At 31.2% G+C, this 9,799-nt stretch overlaps 1 long non-coding RNA gene across 2 annotated transcripts; it reads left to right on the top strand.

The window, feature by feature from the left end:
• The first annotated feature begins 5,194 nt into the window (after positions 1-5,194).
• Positions 5,195-9,538, top strand: LOC111401325. 2 transcript variants are annotated; one of them, XR_002703981.1, is made up of 3 exons: positions 5,195-5,378; positions 8,080-9,125; positions 9,222-9,538. It is a non-coding gene; the product is annotated as an uncharacterized LOC111401325 (long non-coding RNA). The 2 variants fall into 2 exon arrangements; XR_002703980.1 differs by having other exon boundaries at positions 5,208-5,378; positions 8,080-9,538.
• Positions 9,539-9,799: the final 261 nt, after the last annotated feature.

Raw genomic sequence — 9,799 nt, 5'->3', positions numbered from 1 at the left:
AAACATATTTATACTAAAAACCTAGAATAGAGTTTAAATGGAATAAAATTCTAGAATACCTAGAAATCTATTAAAATCGGAAACAGAATCTTAAAATATCTAAATTACCAAAAATAAGAAATTGGACCAAAATAAAACTTTTCCAGATCACATCAATCCATCTATAAGATCTTTATAATCCATTAAAGTTATGTTTAATTAAAATTAGATTAAATACTTAGTACTCATGAGAACGATATTTTATTCATTCTTTATTACTTGACTACGATATCGTAGAATTACAGAATTTTAGTTAACAAGCTTTTATTATTATTATTATTATTATTATTATTATTATTATTATTATTATTATTATTATTATTATTATTTTAGCCGTTGCAAGGGACAAATTTATTTAATTAATTTTTAATTAATTCTATCTTTAATTTGAATTTTTTTCTTATTTTTCTTATTCTCTTCGGTTGATGTTTTCTTGATTTCATTGACCGAAAATTAAAAGAAGCAATGGCTAGCTACAATCAAGATGTGGGATTCCAACTTTGATGAAGATAACACGATGATGGGAATCTCATTAACTATAATTACTTTTAAATAAAGAAGTATAATGCACTTGTTGAAGTCAATGAGTCAAGCTTGACAACAGAGGATAAACAAAATAAATCTTTCCAAGATGATCCTTATGTGAAAATTGATGAAGACAAACATGTCCATGGGGGATTACTTGGGTACGATAGAATGAAAGCCCAAATAAGTTCGAACGATCAAAATAACATGACTATGGAGGGTTACTTGACCATTGATAGGATGGGAGCCCAAATAAGACAAGATGATGATGATGATGAGGAGAAGCAGAAGCATGACTGTGGGAGATTACCACAATATAGAGGATGAGGTGTTCGGATGCTCCAACCAACACATTGGAAGAATCATTAATCAAACTAGAGGACATCATATCTCAATTCATGCAGACGACTGACACGTCTATAAATAAAACTTGAAAATCAAATAAACATGATCTCAAAATGGCAACTAGAGGAAATAACTAAATAAAAGAGCTAGCTTATAGAGACCGAAGAACTAATAGTGGAGGAACTAAAAGAATTAGTGGCATTCAGTAAAGATGAAATTAGCATATAATTCTTTCAACTTCATTGATTTTGTGATTTAAGGTGAAAAAGAGGTTGAAATCTTTGAAGTTGAATTAGAATCACAAAGGAAGAAAAATGAGGATATGCAGACATAGGTGAAGCGGTTGAACTTTCATTCATAGTGTAGGCAAGTCATATGACGTTTCTTAAAAATTTTAAACTCCGTAATTCTATATTATTTTTTAATATTATGAGTTAGAAATTCATTATATGGGGTGCAGAGGACTTACTGCATTTTTTACATGTTAGCATAATATTCTCTTATTTTAATAAGATTCATTATTTTTTTATTTTTTGCAGCGGATGGATAATACAACTGAAAGGATACGAAATGAGATGAAGAAAGAATATAAATAGAGAATATCTAAATTTTAGGAGATTTTAGTGCTTAACAATATTCCATGTTACAATTTTCAGATTTCATGTTTCAAAAATGTTATCATATTCGTTTAAGCGAACACAAATATCTAACTGAGAGCAAGTTAATAAATTATTAAGAGTCAATTTCAAGTCTTCCGCACTAAATTTTAAAATAGAGAGTGATTTCTAACTCTTAAAGGAAAATTACTCTCACTTTAACTTTAAGCAAGCATGTTTTGTGAAATTGGGATCTTAGGTTAAAAGACTATAATACTGAAATGATATATACACTAAAATATTCAAATATAATGTGTCTCGACAATTCGATATAACACTAAATCACTACAAGAAAATATGGATTTCCCGACCAACAAAAAAATAGTCGATGAAAATGCCTCTTTACCGACCAAACAAATCACTTAGACGACCAATTATTTTGCCGACCACATTTTTCCTGACCCAATAAAAGTAGTCAATAAAAACCTTCTTTGCCGACCACTGTTTATCGACCCACCAAAAACTAGTCATTAAAAATAATATTTACCGAACACAGATAATTTTTGGTCGGCCTAAACTAATTATATTTGCCGACTACTTTCATCTAGTCGGTAAATAACTTATTTTTGAGTAAATTTTTTTGGCGGTGGACATGGCGCCTAAACATTTTACCGACCAACAATAAGTATTGATCGGCCTAGACGAGATGTATATGTCGACTAGAAAAACAGGTCGGTAAATATCTTATTGTTGGGCAATTTCTTTGGCGGGGGACATACGCATATACATTTACCAGCCAAAAATAATGATTGGTCGGCCTAGGCGAGATATATTTGCCGACTAGATAAAATGGGTTGGTGAATATCTCATTTTTGGGCAATTTTTTTGGAGGGGTGTGGCGCCTATGCATTTACCAACCAAAAATAATTATTGTTCGGCCTAGACAAGATATATTTGCCCACTAGATAAAATGGGTTAGTGAATATCTTATTCTTGGGAAAAAAATTTGGAGGGTCTGCGGCGCCTATACATTTACCAACCAAAAATAATTATTGGTAGGCCTAGACACGATATATTTGTGGGGTTGACGAATATCTTAATTTTGGGACCAAATTATCTGGTGAAAAATAGAGCGATTAGATATTTACCGACTAAAATAATTCATAGTCGACATACATGAGACATATATACTTGCCAATTAAATGAAAGGGGTTAGTGAATGTCTTTTTTTTTTTGCTTTTTCTCTTGAGGGGATATGGCACCACAACATGTAATGATCAAAATAGTTATTATTCGTCCTACATAAGACATTATTGCTTACCAAATGAAGGGGGATCGGTGAATATCTTATTTTTGGCTAAAATTTCTTGTGGAGATATGATTGCTATAATTAATTGGACTTTTAGACCCAAAATACATTTGGTTAGGGTAAGAAATTGTTATCAATCCTCTCACTACTAAAAATTTATCAATGACAAATTTCCATTGCTATTACCAACATAATTTTGGATTTTATCGTGGCTAACTAATACTAATTTTTTTTTTCATTTTTTAAAATAAAAAAAATTAAATTATCAATGGATTTAACCTGTAGTAATTTCTTCGATAAAATCCAAGGTAATTCATTGCTAAAAATAGACTAGTAATTTTTCGATTGATTTTCCAATAGATGACTTCGTATGTATTTAGAAGGAAAAAAAAATCTGATGATGTATATAAATAATTTTACTTAATCGGTATTGTTCTCCAACCTCCTGTAGAGATAGTAAGATAATTAGGAGTGTGCGCGGTCTAGTTCGATCTGATTCTAAAGGGAATCAAATCATGTTTAATATCAATGGGAATATTTGAAATGAAACCATTTAGAATCGGTATCCAACTATAGAACCGAACCGAACCGAAACCAAACCAATTGGTTCTGATACGGTACGGTCTAGGTTTCGATACGGTTCGGTCCGGTTCTTTATATTGAAAAAATTTTAAAAATAAAATATGAAACTACTTGTGATATTGGAAATAGATAAAAAAAAAAAAAAAAAAAAAAAAAGAGTATGAAATCACTTGTCATGCTTGTAATCTAATAAAAAAATCAATCAAACAAGGCAACAAACAAAAATTCATTCCAAAACTCAAGATCAACTCATAAAGGCGAAAAAATGAATAAACTATTGAATGCATCATAAATAATAAATTTTTTTACAAAGATTCATATAACAATAAACTGATTATATTTAGTAATCCTCCAGGAACTTGATTCTTAATGGCCGATCACTTTGAAAACAATGGAAAATTTGAATTCTTGTAAAATATTAAAGTATATTTTTTTCTATTAGATTGCATTAAAACTACGAATTTGTAAAGTATTTATAAAATTATTTAAATTTTAATTTTGATTACCCATTAAAAAGAAGAAGAAGAAGCATATGGAAAATGAAATCTTAACGCGAGATAATTTGGGGGTCTAATATTCAAAGATCCAGTGCATCTTGATGCAAGCATACAGAGAAATTCGAGAGAACCAAATTCACTACTAATTCCGAAGATAGTACCAAAAAATTGGATTGAAAATCGATTGGTTCTTGACGTATGGTCCCAAAGTTGACCCATTTAGTAGAGGAATCGAACCGAACTGATTGGTTCTATTTGGTTTTAGTCCAGTTCCGAGAAAAGGATGCCCATCCCCAAAAGATAATTACTACAGTAGTATTATGGGTTCTCAATTTCACTCCAAAACAAGCCGATCATGTCTTGGAATATCATATAAGACTTATACAATTTGAATGAGCCAATTTGTTGAGCATTTTATCTTATAATTGAAATTTGAATTATTTAGCTTTATTCATAGCGAAGTATAATTTAGATATTTCAAATGAAGGGTGTTTAAAACTTAACACGTGATAAAATAGACTACAGACTAATTAATCAAAAAGTTATTAAATAAGTGAACATAATTTATTTTCTACGATTATTTCAACGGGATGATTGTAATTTGTATTGTTAAATTGGTTTTTTTTTTTTGAAAAGTGAAAACTGTAAAATTTATAAGTTAATAAAATTAATGTTTTAATTAAAATTTTTTAAAACGGTTCGGTTCTTTTTTTGTGATTTTTGAAAATTGAAACCTAAACCAAACCATTTTCAAAACGGTTGGTTCGGCTTGACGGGAAAAAAAAAATCGTGAGTCCACGTGGACTCAAACCAACAATTTCGATCGATTTGTGATTTCACGATTTTTTCCCACGAGTATTCAACAAAGAGAAGGTTTGAAGTGGAAACTCGTGATTAAAATTGACCAATTTTATCCAGACGACCTATTATTTCACGTAATTTCATAAAAATATAATTCATGTAAAATTCATAAGAATAATGAAAATAAACACAATGATATGAAGTATTAATAAAAATGTTAAATAAATATTATAAAATTAATAAAACATCAAATAAATTCATCTATGGAAATAAAATTATGAAATGGGAAAAAATTACATACAATTCTCTACTATACAATTAATAACTTAAAATAATTCAATATCAACATTTCTTTATAAATTATTTCAGTTTATTAAGTATTTTTATTAGTAATTTAATAAATTTTGAAAACAAAAAATACGTGCAATTTTTTTTTGTTTTTTTTTTAATAATTGCCAAACAGGGACTTAATTTCATTTCCCCCAATCTTAATATTTCAATTCCCGCTTATAATTTCCGCATCCTCTAAAAACTTCCATTTTTCCTCGTCATCCCCCCTTCCCACACGCATACTCACAATTCCCGTGTTCAATTGCTATTTGCTAACCTAATCGACACTGCCTCCTCTCTGTCTCTCTTCCTCAATCCTTCTTTCTTTGCACATCTCAATACACTTCCTAAAAGGTAACTCTTTTCTCTCTTTTATGTATTTATTGAGCATTTTGAATTGATTTCTGATAAAAAAAATCGATACGTTTCTGTTGGACTGTGGATTTAAGGCTTGGCTGCAGTGGCAATGGTGGCAGTGGGCTCGGCTAATGTGGGGGTTTGGACGGTCTATTTTTTTGCCTGGTTTTCTTATATCTACATTTTAAGTTCTGTGTATGGGAAGATTACATGATATATGGCTCAAGGTGTTCTATTTTTATGAACTTGTAGTGTAATATGGGCTCCAATTGTCTATCGTTCTATTTGTATCCTATTTGTCTCTACATTGTGTTGGGAATCTACTTATACATGCACAGCAAAATTTAAAATAATTTTCTATTCCTACCAGGAATCGCCTCTGTATTTAGATAGAAATTATGATAAGAAAACATTTTCCACATCTGCAAACTTCTTTGCTATTTTTTTCGTTCCAACAATCTTGATTCGCCATCCATAGCTGTCCAATTGTTCAGCCTCCAACGGTAATCCACACAGATAACAAGATTGCAGCTACCAAGGTTTTCTCTCTTGTGCCAACAAAAATAATGAAAAACATTTAGATCTCAAACCTTAACAATGTATTTATATAAACCCAAACGGACTTGACCCGGTCCGCTCCAATATTTAATTAATCCATTTAATTAAATCTGGTCCGTGAATTAATTAATCCAATTAATTAATTCGGGAATATAAATAACAAATCAAATTAATTAATTTATCCAATGATTGTTAAATTAACCAATTGGCAATTTGCAATCTTCCAATTCTCTTTTGTGTACGACCCATTAGGTTCCCGATCACAATGTCTAACGACGTGAAATATTATTTTTATCTAATCAAAATTGATAAATTAAAACACTCTTTTAATTTATCGTCAATTCACACTCGTCGTCCCTGATTGACATTTAACAATGTGTCAGGGCAATACATGTGATGCAAAATGTCACGTGGTATGACAAAACTAAATTCGTCCGTTTACCGTGAAACTATAATCCCTTCGTTAATATAATCCGATCAATTACGAGATATGGAATTGTGTCAATCTCGAATTTTGATCATATTTTTCACTCCACTATTAAGTCAATATAAGTCGAAAATTTCTTTTCAATTTATGAGTACACCTTGGCCAAGAATTTCGTTATCGACTTAATTGAATGAAACATAGATCATAATCTCCTACTATCTAAGAGTGACGAATCCTTTATTGGTCAATTACAACCTTCATACGATTTTTGACGTACCCGAACGATATCATATTAGCGGCCCTTTGCAGAGCAACATCCAACACCGCCAAAGTATGATTGTCCTCATATAATGTACCATGACGACCTCAAGTCTAAGGACCAATTCCACTACCGAACGTTAGAGATTAACCACTGACACTCAGATAGTTATCCATGTGGAATCTTTTGGCGGGTCTCCAATGTTTTGTTCTATAACAAAACGTCCACGTGTCATTTAAGTGACACCACACTTTAACTTGTGAGATCAGCTACTTACTTCACAAGTAAGAAATGCCACACGTGATGGTCTATCCGTAATAATGATATCCGTATCTCGTTATCACTTACGACCACGGACGATTTAAGATTTAATTAGATGTAATTTGTATCTCACAATCATAACTCCTTGTGATTAACAAATTACGAAGATTTGAATCTACGGACTCTATTATTTATTTAATTGTCTATTAATTAAATAATAGATCTGTCATTAAATTGCATTAATTATATATCAAAAGTATTTATGTCCAAAGTTGATTGGACCTAAGGCATAATACTTACACATTGTCTACTATGTTCTATTTGTCTGTATCTCGCTATTCGTATGAACTTATGACTCCGGGCAATAGATGTCTATAAGGCAGCTAAAATTTACTCCTTCAATTACCAAAAATTATTAAACCTTTAAATTGTCCATGGAATATGATAACACCTGAACTTTTGGACCTTAGCACTTAATTAAAGCTTTAAATTGGCTGTGGCATGTTATTAAACCTTTAAATTGCAAACACACACAAATATAGCTTCAAGAGAAACTCATAAAAGCTTCTGCAACTCACTTTGACACCCTGAGGCAACTCATTTAGAATACAAATGAATGTTCAACAGAGAATGAGAAACTTAGCTTCGATATAAATGAATGGAATATTCTGATAGTTAGGAAATGTCTATTCACAGTTGAATAAGATGTCGAGTAAATTGAAATTTTTATCAAATTACCTGTTCACTAGAATAGATTTTGTATAACAAGAATTTAAACAAGATACTTATTATTTCTTTTGATAGCTGGAAAATGGCATTAACATTGCACTTGTTTCGTTTCAGAAAATGCATTCCTTTCTCTGATTTGGCATTTCCCTTCTACTTTACTTCTTAAGATCATATATTTTGGTCATTTGCATTTATCTCCATTCTGACCTTTTTTGTTGTTGAAACTTCTGTGATTTTACTCCCACAATCCCCCATATAGTCTATGAGCAGCCATTAGTCTCACTTCCTCTTCATCAGTAAATGCCCTTGCAGATGGGGAAATTACTTCTTGTTCTGCACTGCATCTCTCGCCTTGTGAAGATTTCACCACTTGCATTTGGCCTAAAACTTATCAAGTGAACATGAATTGATGGTGGTACAGCTTACAGAATTTTAACTTCTTCGTTCCCATGTTTTGGACACAGGGTAAGAGGTGGTATGTTCTCTGACAACTCATCCTCTCACTTATCGCACAAATATGATGCTGATAGGTATGCTTCCAGCAACTGTTTTTAATGTGCAGAATATATCGAAGCATATGACATGAATATCAATTTCGGAATTCAGTACTATACATTGATATGCATTAAATTTCAAAGCTTCCGTCAGATGATATTTTGATATCCCCATGAACATCAATCACTTTCTCTGAAAGGCTTCAATAACATTGAATTGGAAATTAATCTGTAACAATTCTGATTACCTAATGAAACAAATTATTGCTTACTTCATCAAAGATGCAGTTACATTGTAGATGGGGTGTGAATCTAATGTTCAAATTTGGCAACTGAAGATTCTTTGAAATGAGGCAGATGGCCTAATATGGAATTCTTTTCACGTAGTTTAGCCTCCTTGTACTTTTAATTAAAATCATTGGACATTGTTTAAATAGTGTGAAGCATCTTCTGGGAAATGAGTTTGATTCTGTCTCTTAGTTTGGTTCAAAGTCCTTTGAACACCTTTTCTTTTCTTTTCTTTTCTTTTTTTTTTTTTTTTTTTTTTTTTTTTTTTTTTTTTTGTGTGTTTGTAATAAATGGAGTTTGTTGGTTTTGGCTTCTGAACGAAAGGTTGAGGATTAAATCATGGCCATTAAGGTACTCTCTAAACTAATTTGGATGCTTTAATGATTTCTATAGTTAAACCATTAATTAGTTGTTCCTTATATGAATATGTGATAGTAAGTGTATATAAGTAACTTTGATGTTGAATCTGTAATAATAGTTCATTTTTGCTAGTTGCTTTTATATTGAGCTCAACAGACGTAGTCCGTAAATTTCATATTACATGCATACCTATAAAGCAGTGGATTAAATTTTTACAAGTCTATTGCACATAGTAATTAATAATTCAGTAGTTAACGACGCTTTTATCAAATTACTCAAGCACGGTGGTCAATTATATGCACTACTACATATGCTCAAGTTGAGAAAGGGATATCATCGTTTATTAATGTTGGCATCGAAAGAGACTTGTACGTTAACTCCTGAATAAGAAATTTATATTTAATTTCTACGTTAACTTTTAAATACAATATTAGTACTTTCCTTTCCTATTGTCTTGCATGCAGATCATGAGGAACATAATTGAGGGAGACAAGAATGAGAGTCAAGGATTACATCTCACTACTGCACAAGATTGCAACTCAATTCTATTGTTGCCTATGATTTTATTTTGGACTGCACTATTCTTCTCATTTTTTGGAACTTCACTAGGTTTTTTTATTGTCTATGATATTGTTTTGGACTATGTCTATGTACATGTTACTCATTCTGGAATTAGAACTGACTTGTAAATGTATTTTGCCTTGCATCAACTTTCTTAAAGGCTTTTGAATTGTGACTATTGCGTTGTGATTTCAAATACATCCTGGTTTTAATTTTTGTTGGCGCATTGTGTTTGAATTGGGCTTTTCATTACTGCGTTGGTTAAAATTCATTTAAATTAAACCACATTTATTGCATGAAATCGCATTCGTGAATTGTGGATTGCACCGGTTCAAATTCACTAGCTCACATTTTTCTTGGTCGGCATATTGGAGATTTTTCCTATCTAATCTAATATAGTTGGCCAATGTTTTTCCTGATCAAAAATTGTAGTCGAGCTATATTTTTACCAACTAAATTTCTTGGTTGGCAAAGGTATACT

The sequence above is a fragment of the Olea europaea genome, chromosome 10, assembly GCF_002742605.1.
Source record: "Olea europaea var. sylvestris chromosome 10, O_europaea_v1, whole genome shotgun sequence".
In the NCBI taxonomy this organism is placed as follows: domain Eukaryota; kingdom Viridiplantae; phylum Streptophyta; class Magnoliopsida; order Lamiales; family Oleaceae; genus Olea; species Olea europaea.
Note: the sequence above shows the minus strand (reverse complement) of the source record. Positions and strands in the feature narration are given on the sequence as shown.